We start from the raw sequence: 11,215 nt of genomic DNA on the forward strand, positions 1-11,215 counted from the left end.
GCTTGGCGCGCGCCCTGGCGCACGCGCACTAGCGCCGGCGCGCGCTCCCCCACCCGCCGCGCCCTCCCGCTGCCGCGCGCCGCGGGGCGCACTTTCTCCCCGCGCCGAGGGAGCGGCGCGCGGCGCCCCCACCCCGCCTTCCGGCCGCGCTGGGTCCTAGCGTCCAGAAGCTCCGTCTCTGTCCTTCCACCCCCGTCTTTTCTAGGTCAGAGCCCACGAGGGGGCGAGAACGAGGTTAGAGAGGACTTGAGGGAGTCTGCGAGGGTCACCTGGTCCAGCCTCCTGGCCCCTGCGGGACCAGACTGCCCCAGACTGTCCCAGTCTGTTCTTGTGGGGCGGAGCCTGTGTCTCTTGCAAGGAGGGAAACATCCAAGCTCCGGATTCAGATATGCATTCATTCATCCATCTGTCCCTCCCGTCTGTCCGCCCATCCATCCATCCATCCATCCATCCTATTTTAAGCAAGACTTCAGGGAACTAACAGCCTACTCAAGGAAGAGGTTATAAACTGGGGCCTTGGGGGCCATCTGCAGCCCAGGTGGGGTTTGCTGCCCCTGATGTAAACAGGCAGTGACAAGCTGGGAGGCCGCTGGGATACACAGTGCTCACCAAAGAAAAGGGGAAAAGGGATTCCAGGCAGAGGGAGCAGCGCGTGCGAAGGCACCGCTCGAGTGTGAAGGAGCATTGTCTGATAACTGGACGTTGGTGCTCTGGAAGGAAGTGGGTAGATGAGGATGAAGATGAGATAGGGAAAGCTCATCCTCCCAGGCCCTGTTCTGTCTCTTTCTCAGCCTCATCCATGCAGCCCCAGCCACACTCTTCTGATGAGAAAGCCCCCAATGCACCGTGCACCTTATTTTTTCTCTTTGTTCAGGCTGTTTTGTCCACCCAGCAGACTCTTCCCAACCACCCTGACTGTTTCTAGAACTTTTAGAACCAGGGATTGCAAACTTAAGTACCTATAGATCACATAAATTAGTGACTGGGGTCAGGTGTAAGGTGATAGAGAGTGGTGGAGATGAGGCAACCTGGAGCATCGTGGGCCCTGTGTGGACAGATGATTTTTCAAGAGAAGCAGGAAATCCATATTCTTACATCAAATCTTCCAACTTTTAAATGTTTGAAACTAATTCCCTCAAATTCAGAAATACTGAATGGGCCAAATGAAACATTTTTTGGGGCCAAATCTGGCCCATGGGCCATCAGTTTGCAACCTCTGCTGGTGAGAATATTGCCTTAGTTCCTAACTTGTCTCTCTCCTGCCTCTAGGTAGACTTTTTTTTCCAGAATCCAAGTCCTGTGTGACCTCAGCTCTGTAAAATACAAAGTGGATTGGGTTGCTCCCCTACATAAAATATTCAATGATGCCCTGTTACCTCCAGAGTAAAAATCTAACCTCCTCATCCTGGCGTTCAGAGCCCTTAGCCTTTGGAGCCTCCTACCTTTCCCCTATTGAGGCCCCTCTCCATTCAGCCTTGACCTCAGCCACTGTTCCTAGAACACCTGCTTTCTCATTCCTCTGTGCCTCTGTTTCCTCTAGAACATCTTTCCCCTCTTCTTTTTCTCCAAACACGTTATCCTCCAAGATACCTGCTCTATGTGTGCCTTTCCTCTCTCTCCCCTCCCTGTCCTGCCAATATTCCCCAATTCCAAATTTCCCCTAACTTTGTTCCAGTCCTCTCCAAATAACGCCTTATTGCCCCAAACAAGGTAATGGGGGGTTTGAGTTATTGGGCAGCAATAGAGGGAGATCACAGAGGGAGGAAGAGGGAAGGGAATGTCTTCCTGTGTCTAACAACTGAGTCCCAGAATGTTAGAATTTACAGAGCACTTTCCTCTTTTTACAGATGAGGAAACTGAGGCCCAGCGAGAGGTAGGAGTAGAATGAAGCCTTGAAAAGCTCCCAGCCGTGTTATCAGGGGTAACGCAGTTCAAGGCGAGCTCTGCAGAAACCTTCCCTGATTCCTCAACTGGCATTTGATGACCCACAATGTGACTGGTAGAGGTTTGCCAAAATGCAGTGTGGGTAATCAAATCCCCCACGTTGAGCTCTGCAGGGTGGGAAGTCCTGGTCCCCAAAGGGGGCACACTCTTACCAGGGGACACAGCAAGGGTCCCGTTAAAATTTAAGCTATGGGTGCTGCCAGGGCACTTTGGACTCCACGTGTTCTGGGATTGGCAGGCAAAAAGAGGAGTCACTGTTCTGGCAGCAGCAACTGACCTTGATCAGTTACTAGAAGTTACTAGAAGTACCCTGATCAATTACTAGAAGAAGACAGGGCTGCTTTTACAAAGTGGGAGCAGGGAGAAATACATGTGGAACCCAGTGATCCACTGGAGTGATCTATTGATTATGATAACCAAGAGTTTAGACCCCTCAGGACTGAAGGGTTGGATCACACCACCGAGGTGACCCACCAAGACCTGCCAGGTGACAGCTGAGAGTGTGGATAATTGAGAATGGATAGGGGAGGGGGAAAGGATGAGTACCAGTTACGGCCCCCAGATCAAGTGCAGCAAGGGGGAGGGGAGCTGGAGTTCGTTCCACTAACCTCCTTCTTCAAAGTTTCTGCTTAGAAGGAGGCTCACGGCATCCACGGAAGAGCTATGCGGCACAAGGGGTGGGATGTGGCGGCCGTGGAAATGCACCACCCAGATCTCTGACTGCAGGGATGTGACTGCCGAGGGCTGCAGCTGTAGAGGCTCTCTAGGGTCCACAGAGGAGGCTCCGCTTTGCTTCCTTCTACCGATCCTGCCAACGACTGAGCACAGCGGAGACTCTAAAGCACCCAGGTCCTTGGAGATACCCGGCTGCTCTGATGGGCACTTGGGATCAAGGACTCCCCATTGGCTTCGTCGAAACTTGCATGACATTGCACTGCAGCCTAAGATTCTTCCTGTCCTGCCTTCCTTCCTTCTCTCCTCTTCCCAACGTTAGATCTATTGCAGTCTGATGGTTCTCCCAGCCTCCTCTGCTCCCTCCAGATTTTCCCTCCCAAGTGTTTCCCCCAATAAATCACTTGTGCCTCTGACCCCATCTTGGCCCGCTTCCCAGAGGACCAAACCAGCACCACATATCCGAAGAGAGGAAGTGAAGCAGCTGCTTGTAACGCTACAGTCCTTTTTCCTTGACACTTGGCGATCATCCACTCTTGCCAGCTCAAAGTTTTGTATCCACAGGAATGCTGCCTTTCCAGAGAGGATCTTTTTTTTTTTTTTGTGAGGAAGATTAGCTCTGAGCTAACATCTGTTGCTAATCCTCCTCTTTTTGCTGAGGAAGATTGGCCCTGGGCTAACATCCGTGCCATCTTCCTCTATGCTGTGGGACACCGCCACAGCATGGCTTGATAAGCAGTGCGTAGGTCCACGCCCGGGATCTGAACCTGCGAACCCCGGGCCATCAAAGCAGAGTGCGCAAACTTAACCACTGTGCCACTGGGCCGGCCCCCTCCAGGGAGGATCTTGATGGGTGTGATTTGGATAGCAGAACACAAAGATAAACCTTGCCTATGACATCCTTAGTGACACAGAAGGAACATCGGAAGACAGATCTCCATTCAGATTTCCTCCACCCAGAGCCCACCATGCTGGCACATCGTGATGCTCCTGGGCAGTCAGTTGCTGCTCCCTGCACAAGGAAGCATGTGAGGCCAGGAACCCCAGGACTTCTGATTGTTATGCACCTTCCCTTTGGCTGCATTTTATATTCACTGATGTGTCAGAAGTTTCTGCTACCATTAGGGGGAACGGGAAGGAATCACTAAAGAGTCCCTGTCCTCTGCAATCTACACATCATAACATTTCAAACTGTACGAGTTTGGGTAACTCTACCAGCTCAACTGAAAGTGCTCGCTTAAGACACTGTTTCCGCCTTATTGATAGTGACCATGCTGGGGAAAAATGATAGTGTTTGGGAATTTCCCCAGTGTATTCTCTGTTCTATGATGCTCCTTATTGCTCATGTCCCCAGTCATGACAGAGAGAAGGCGTTCCTGGCTTGTCGATCTGCATTACGATGGTCTTGTTCTACATGAAGAACTCCCTCCCCCCAACAGCCACCATCATGCCCAAGACATCGCTGCTGGTGACCGGCGCATGCAGCACGATCAGGGATGCTGGTGGCATTGGTGACTGAGTAGCTCAGAGAGCTGATCAGGGTTAGGATGCTGAAGATGATGACATGTTGGGCAAAGGTACAGCAGTTGCTCGCACCCAGGAGTGGGAGCATCCAAGGCTACTGGGAGACACAGGTCAAGTCATTGCTGATGAGGAAAGCCAAGGGTTACACCAGAACCCAAGATGGATCAGAGAGAAGACGGCGGGGCAGCCCAGGACGTACAGCAGCTGGAGGCAATGGGTCTTTGAATCTCTCAATACCTTTTGGAGAATATGTTCGGAATTGAGAAACACAGTGCTCCAGCAAGAGCCCTGATGAGCTTGCCACCTCCTGTGTCAAAATATGACTCTGTGACCGCAGCCAGCAGGATGTCACTGATGATGGGGAGGACAGTGTGTGGCAGTGTGGAGAGGGAAGCACTTGCTTCTTTATGATAGTCAGGGCTGCTGAGTTGTACTTGGAGCTGCTTTGAAGGGAATTCTATTCCTTGCCGCTGAGAGCGTGCCAACTGATACGAGAAGAATATCTCTAAAATATGCGAGTGGCTGCCCTTGGGGAGCCAGGAAATGGGACTGGGGCGGGGGCAGATAATGGGAATTCATCTTTATCTGTCACGTTTGTTTCTTTTTTTATTAAAAATATCTGGAACAAATATGATAAGATGTTAACATTAATTCTAGCTGTGGATATACACAGGTTTATACTTTTCTGTATTTTCTTTCACTTTTAAAAAAATAATTAAAAATTGCTCAGTGGAAGTGTTTTTAAATGGGATCTTGAAGAAAAAGAGAAAAGAAATCACTTTTTCACTGTGTGATTCCACGTTTTCTAAAGCAGGTTCAAGAACTCTCTAAAATGACCTCTTCTCTCACACTCTGAGAAACTCTAGGAATGGGTAATGTGTTTGGCTCCCTGGCCCCTGGCCCCACACCTACCGCTCACGGTGGTTCTGAATGCCTGTGCTCCTTAGGACTGGCTGTGGCTGTTTCTCTGGGAAGTTGTGGAATGACAATCTGATAGGTCTTACCCTCCTCCACCCCATGCTTACTGCAGGGGAGCAGGGACCATCCTCTGGAACCCTCAGAACAGAGGCAAGGCTACTCAGAGCCGGTTCAGTCCTAGCTCCTTTCTCGGGGATGGGTTACCAAAACCATCCCCCCAGAAATGCAGCATTTTAAGGAAACAAATGCTGTCTAGCACACATCCCTAGGGGTCTGGCTTTAATGATGTCCTAGTTTGGGTTTCCCAAAAACAGACCCTGAAGCAGGGATTCAAGAGCAGGTAGTTTATTTCATAGGTGATCCCAGGTAGAGGGGTGGAGAAGAGAGCTAGGAAGGGGGTGACAAGGGGTATGTTATCAAGCAAGCTACCACTGTGGGCAACTGGAGGTGAACCCCACAGGGGTGCTCTCCGGACAGTGTAGAACACGCATCTACATGCGTAGAAGATGTACTGTACCCCAGCTGCTGTCACTCACTGGGGAGAGATGCTGGGGCGTGGACAGTGCTGTGGATGCGGGCAGAGCAGGAGGCCCTCAGGAAAAGAGATGAGGATGCTGGCAAGTAGAAGCTGGGAAGGGGCCCAGGGAGATACGGGCGGGGAACCGACAGTGTCTGCCACAATGACTGGCACTTAGAACGAGGCCCTGGGTCTGGTATGATGCCCACTTATTTCAAGTGGAGTAGAACTCTGTTATCCAGCATCATCTGTCCCCCAACTTTTAGCAACAGAACCCCAGTTTTCCTTTAGGGACCCACATGCCTTGACATACCCTTCCCTACTCATTAGGAGTTCTGATGGTGGGGCTCACCTGTTTGGCTCTAGGGGTGGGTTTGTGACCCAGCCCTGGCCATAGTGATTGTTTCTGAGATGGGTCTATGCCCCAAGCCAGGCCAATAGGCTAGAACCCTCTTTCCATTGCATTGAAAGAGGGGAGGATGCAAGCCTGGAGTTGCTACAACCAGGGCGAAACATCTCTTGGAGGATGAAGCCAACACAGCAGACAGCAGAGCCAAGAGATGGAGAGAGTGAGGATCCTCATGCCATCCTTTGAGCCCCTGGATCTAGCCATGCCTGAAGGCTCTGGACTTTTCATGTGTGTAACTCAATAAAGTCCCTTTTGTGCTTAAGTCAGCTGGGCTTGGGTCTCTGTCACATACAACCCCAAGCTCTTTACACTATGTGTAACTGTGGGTTTCTAAAGTGTATAAAATGCAGGGAGAAATTAAAGGTTTTCCCTTCTGTCCCCCATAATCACTATTCTGTCAGCATCTCAGGTTGTGCAAGTCGGAGCTCAGCCCACCCAGGAGGAGGAGTTTCGAATCCTTGGAGTCCAGCTCCCGCCCCCTAAGGGTGGTTGTTCTTGGGGCCATGTGAGGAGCTGGGGGGTTCATAACTGAGCATCCAGGGCGGGAGCCTGGGCTACCACGTGGGGCCCCTTTCCCTCTAAGCTTCAGGAACCTCTGGGTTCCTGGCCAAGGCATGCATGTATGCATTCATTCATTCATTCATTCATGCATTCACACGTGTTGATGGGCACCTACTATATGAGGGCACTAGGACCAAAGAGGGGGCTAAACAGACAGTCCTGGCCCTCAGGACCTTCCAGGCTAGTAGCAGAGACGGGCGCTGACCACACCAATCCATGTAAAATTCTGACCGAGACCAGGGTACAAAGGAGAGATAAAGTGGGGGCTTTCTGGAGGAAGTGAGAGTTGCACGAAGATCGGAACAGGAGCTACGTCGGTGATGGTAACAGCTGCCCCGGCGTTCAGGGCCCCCTCTCACCCCTTCCGGCTCAGTGGCCGTATCAATGCCCATCCCTCTCATGGAGCGTGCTCAGCAACTCAGAGACACTCTTCCTCCTTCCCACCTTCCAGATCTCGTCCTCTTCAACTCCAGGATGCCCTATCCTATGTCTGACCTGTGTCCTGCCTGCTGCCAGCACAGCCTGCTTTCTTTGCTCTGGTCCCAGGGGAGGGGAAGGGCAGCGGAGCACCTCCCCCAAATGCTTTCCGTGTCACCGCCCTTCTCAGGGGTGAGTCTCTAGACAGGAATTAGGCCTCTAGTACATGCCAGGTACTCTCACAGGGCTTGGGCCTCCCCCAGATGGAGAACCCGAGGCACGGAAAGCAGAGGTCCTGAGCTAAGAGGGCCAGCCTCTTCCAGCCCCTGGAGTAGGACCGGGACAGGCTATCCTGTGTCCTTCTTGCTACTTATCCCCTTAACCTCTCCCAGGCCAAGGGTCCCTCCCAGTCGGTAGCCTCGGGTGCAGTTCCCAGGCCCACTCCGTTCCTGGCACCCCCAGAATCTGCCTGGAGGTCTCCCTGACCCCTGGGGACAGCACCCTCTGGCTGTGTCCTCCCCTCCTCCAGGCCCTCGCCATTGGGGGGCCTCTGTTCATCCCCATCCACTTATTTAACAAGCACAGATTTGTGCCAGGCGGGGTTCTAAGCATTTTACACATATTGTTACACCTTGTTTAAACCTCACAACAACCTTACAGTATGGTGCTGTTATTCTGTATCTGAGATACAGATGGGTGAGGAGTTTGTTGCAGTTGACACACCGTCTGGGACTGGGACCCAGGCCGGCTCTAGAGTCTGGGCCCCTAACCAGCCCTCAGTGCAGCCCATCCATCCCACGCCCTCCTCGTCTCCGCTCGCCTGATGCCGTTTTATCCCATTTCCAGCCCTCTCCCTATCCTGAGTTCCACTCCTGCCTGTGGGCTGCTGCCTGGGAAGGGCACTGTCCTGGTGTCCTGGGACTGGGGACACGGGGCACAGGGTGGAGGCCTGGGTGCTGGAGGGGGCCCCCGCCACGCCCTCATGCATTCGCTGCCTGGTAGAGGCTGCTGGAGCCAGGCACCTGGAGGGGCGGGCAGGGGTAGGACAGGAGGGGGCTGGGTGGAGCCGGGCCTGCAAGCCCTAATTAAGTCAGTTAATTAGGTGGGGAGGAGAAGCCTGTGGGAGTTAATGAGCTTGGCTAATTAAGTGGATCCTGGAGAATGGCTGAAATTCTAGTGGCTGGGGAGAGATGGGGGCTCCGGCAGGACGGAGGCGGGGGAGTGGAATGCCTGCTGCCCCCCCAGTGTCACCAAGGTCTCTGGCCACCACTGGGGTCTCAGCCCGTCCTGGTGGTTTTTATTTGCTATTTAATGTCATGCTTCCTTGGGCACGGGGATACTCATGGGGCCAGCACAGACCCTCAGAGGTGCCTGGGGCCACCCCACTGCCCACTCAACACCGAACCTTCCTGTGCCCAGGCCTCTGGCAGGGGACAAAGGACAGCAGCGGAGACTGGGTGGGGGCAATGCGTGGGTGGCCGAGAACCCACTCAGGGGACCTGGGAGGGTGGGATCGTTCACGGTCATGCTCCATCACTTACAAACTCAGAGATGAAATTATTAAGAGTTGCAAGATACCAACCAGAGAGCACAGAACCCCCAGTTTGGAGCCCTGTGCGACGGCCGTTCACACCCTACATGACACACGCCACCTGACTGAGTCCTCACGGCCGCTCTGCACCCTGGGTACTGTTCTTGTCCTCATTTCACACGTTCATTCATTCATTCATTCAATTACCAACTATTCAGTGAGTGCCTCCTGTGTGCGGGGCACTGTTTGCAATGAACAGAACAGAAAAATCCCTGCCCTCCTCCATTCTGTCGAGGGCGGAAGACAACAAACAGGGTACACAAGTAAATTGTTCTGCTTCAAGGGATTCGTGTGAGGGAAGAAACGGAGCAGGGAGGGGACAGGGTGTACAGGAGGTCTTCACAGAGAAGGTTACACCTGAGCAAAAACTCCAAGGAGGTGAGGGAGGGAGCCATGCACATTTGGGGGTCGGGGGGAGTACAGTGGGCCAGGCAGAGAGAACAGCCAGTGCAAAGGCCCTGAGGGCAGGGTGTGCTTGGGATGCTCAGGAACATTGAGGAGCTGATGGAGCCTGGGAGGAGGTGAGCGGTAATGGGGGCAGTTCATTCAGGCCAGTATAAGGCTTTAGCTTTGACTCTGAGTGAGGTGGGAGTCACTGGAGGGTTTTGAGCAAATGAGGGATGAGGCGTGTCTTAGGTTTTAACAGGCTCCCTCTGGCTGCTGTGGGGAAGACAGATGTGGGGGGCAAGAGTGGAAGTGAGGAGGTTCCTGCATCTGGCCAGGTGGGAGAAGACAGCAACTTGGACAGGGCAGTAGGAGTGGGGGCAGGATCTGCTGACAGATTGGACAATGGTGTGTGTGTGTGTGTGTGTGTGTGTGGTTTCCCCTGGGCACCTGGACCATGAAGTTCCATGAGCAGCTGAGGACACTGAGCAGCTCTCTGGTCCCCAGACTCCGTGCCCCTGAGGGGCTGCTCTCATTTCTGGGGCACCCCCACACCTCCACCTCTGTCTGCCTTGGGTCGGCGGCTGCCGCGTGGAAATGTTTACACGAACCCTCTTAGGCACAGTTTTCCCCTCACAGCGCTGCAGACTGAGATGCTCACGGGTACCAGGGAGGGACTGTGAATGGGGAACACAGCCTGGGCGGGGACGGGGGTAAACGGGAGAGCTCTGGCCTGTCTGAATGGTGGCCTCCTCTCCCCTGTGGCTCACTGTTGTCATGTGGGAATGTGGACTCAGGCTCTAAGAACTTCCAATTTTTCAAGAGAAGTTGGAAATCTGGATCTTAGGATGTAATGGCCTGATGTTTTAAATATTGGCGAATCATTTTTAAAAAGTCAGGGCAGGCTATACCCTCTGTGGGACCAGAGGGGCTGCTTCTGTGGGCCTTCTGCCCACAGCGACCTCCACACCCCAGGTCTCTGCAAACCTGGGAACGCGTAGACACCACCTGGGGTGTGACCTGACAGGTCAGCTCTTGGCTGGTATGGGCAGGAGTGGAGTGAGGGGCAGTTTGGAGAATGGCTAGGAAGGAGCACCCCCTCTGAGCCCCTCAGGCACCAGGCAGTGTCATTGTTCCAGGGATGATGAGGTTGCCAGGCAAGGGCAGCCACTGGTCGCTTGGACACCCCGGAGGAGGGGGCAAGGGGCGGGGACCAGAAGGGTGAGACCACGGTCAGGGATGAGCCACAGGGTGAGGTTTGCTCCAAGGCAAGAGAACCAGCAGGACTGAGCGGGAAGGGGAGGCGACTGGGCTCCTCCCTGTCCCTGCCCTAGAGGCGCCCCTCCCCAGCCTCCGCTCTCCCCCTACCCCAGAAGTCGGCCTCCATCTCTTGCCCTGGATCTGGGCTGGGCCGGGGGGCTGCAGGCGAAGCGGAGACAGAGGCGGTGGCAAAATCTCCTCCACCATCCTGTCGGCTTAGCCGTTCCCCAGCGCGGCGCCGCGCCTCGCAGGCTCACCTCCTTCATCCTCCCAGCAATCTCAGGGCAGAGCTGTTGCTGTGCCCATTTTACTGCCGACGAAACTGGGTCACAGAGCGGTCCGGTAACCTGGCCAAGGTCACACAGCCCGGCAGTAACGGGACCTGGAGTTAAACTCAGGGGAGTGTGGATGCAAAATCTGAACCTTGAACATAGCAGCTGTCAGAAAGAGAGGCGGAAGCCGCACCACTGGCTACGGGCTGGGCCAGTCCCCGCATGTGTGAGCGCAGCACTCCCTCTAGTGGCCGGTCTGCCGCAGTGCAGGACGAGCGATGGGACCGCTAGGCGCTGGGCTCTGTCTCTTTCTCGGTCTTCCTCACACACACAACCCTGTTTACTGTCTAGTTCTCCAGGGGAAGACCACAACATCTCCATATTCTGCTCCCCTACAACCCCTACGCAGCTGCTCCACTCAAGGCCTCTTTCTCTATGCCAGCCCCAGGGTAGCTTCTTGTTGCTCCCCTGTTTGTCTCTGTCAGAGCCCGGGTCTCTCTGTCAACTCTGCTGCACCTTATAATCTACTGGGGAGCTTTCAAAAATTCCCAGGCCCTGACCTCATCCGCTCCCGGGCTCACACCCCAGACCTTGTAATTACCCCACACCCCACCCCCTCTGAAGTGTCTATTTTGGTCACCCCTCTATGTTTCTCCCTTCCATCCTCTTCCATGACTTCCTCTGGGACCCGCATGCAACAGCTCTTTGACCTCATCGAGACCACCAATCCACTGCCTGTATCACTT

The 11,215-nt window shown here is 54.0% G+C and overlaps 1 pseudogene; it reads right to left on the minus strand.

Moving 5' to 3' along the window:
• Nucleotides 1-3,785: 3,785 nt before the first annotated feature.
• Nucleotides 3,786-10,404, minus strand: LOC131421980 (solute carrier family 35 member E1-like; annotated as a pseudogene).
• Nucleotides 10,405-11,215: the final 811 nt, after the last annotated feature.

The sequence above is a fragment of the Diceros bicornis genome, chromosome 26, assembly GCF_020826845.1.
Source record: "Diceros bicornis minor isolate mBicDic1 chromosome 26, mDicBic1.mat.cur, whole genome shotgun sequence".
NCBI lineage: Eukaryota > Metazoa > Chordata > Mammalia > Perissodactyla > Rhinocerotidae > Diceros > Diceros bicornis.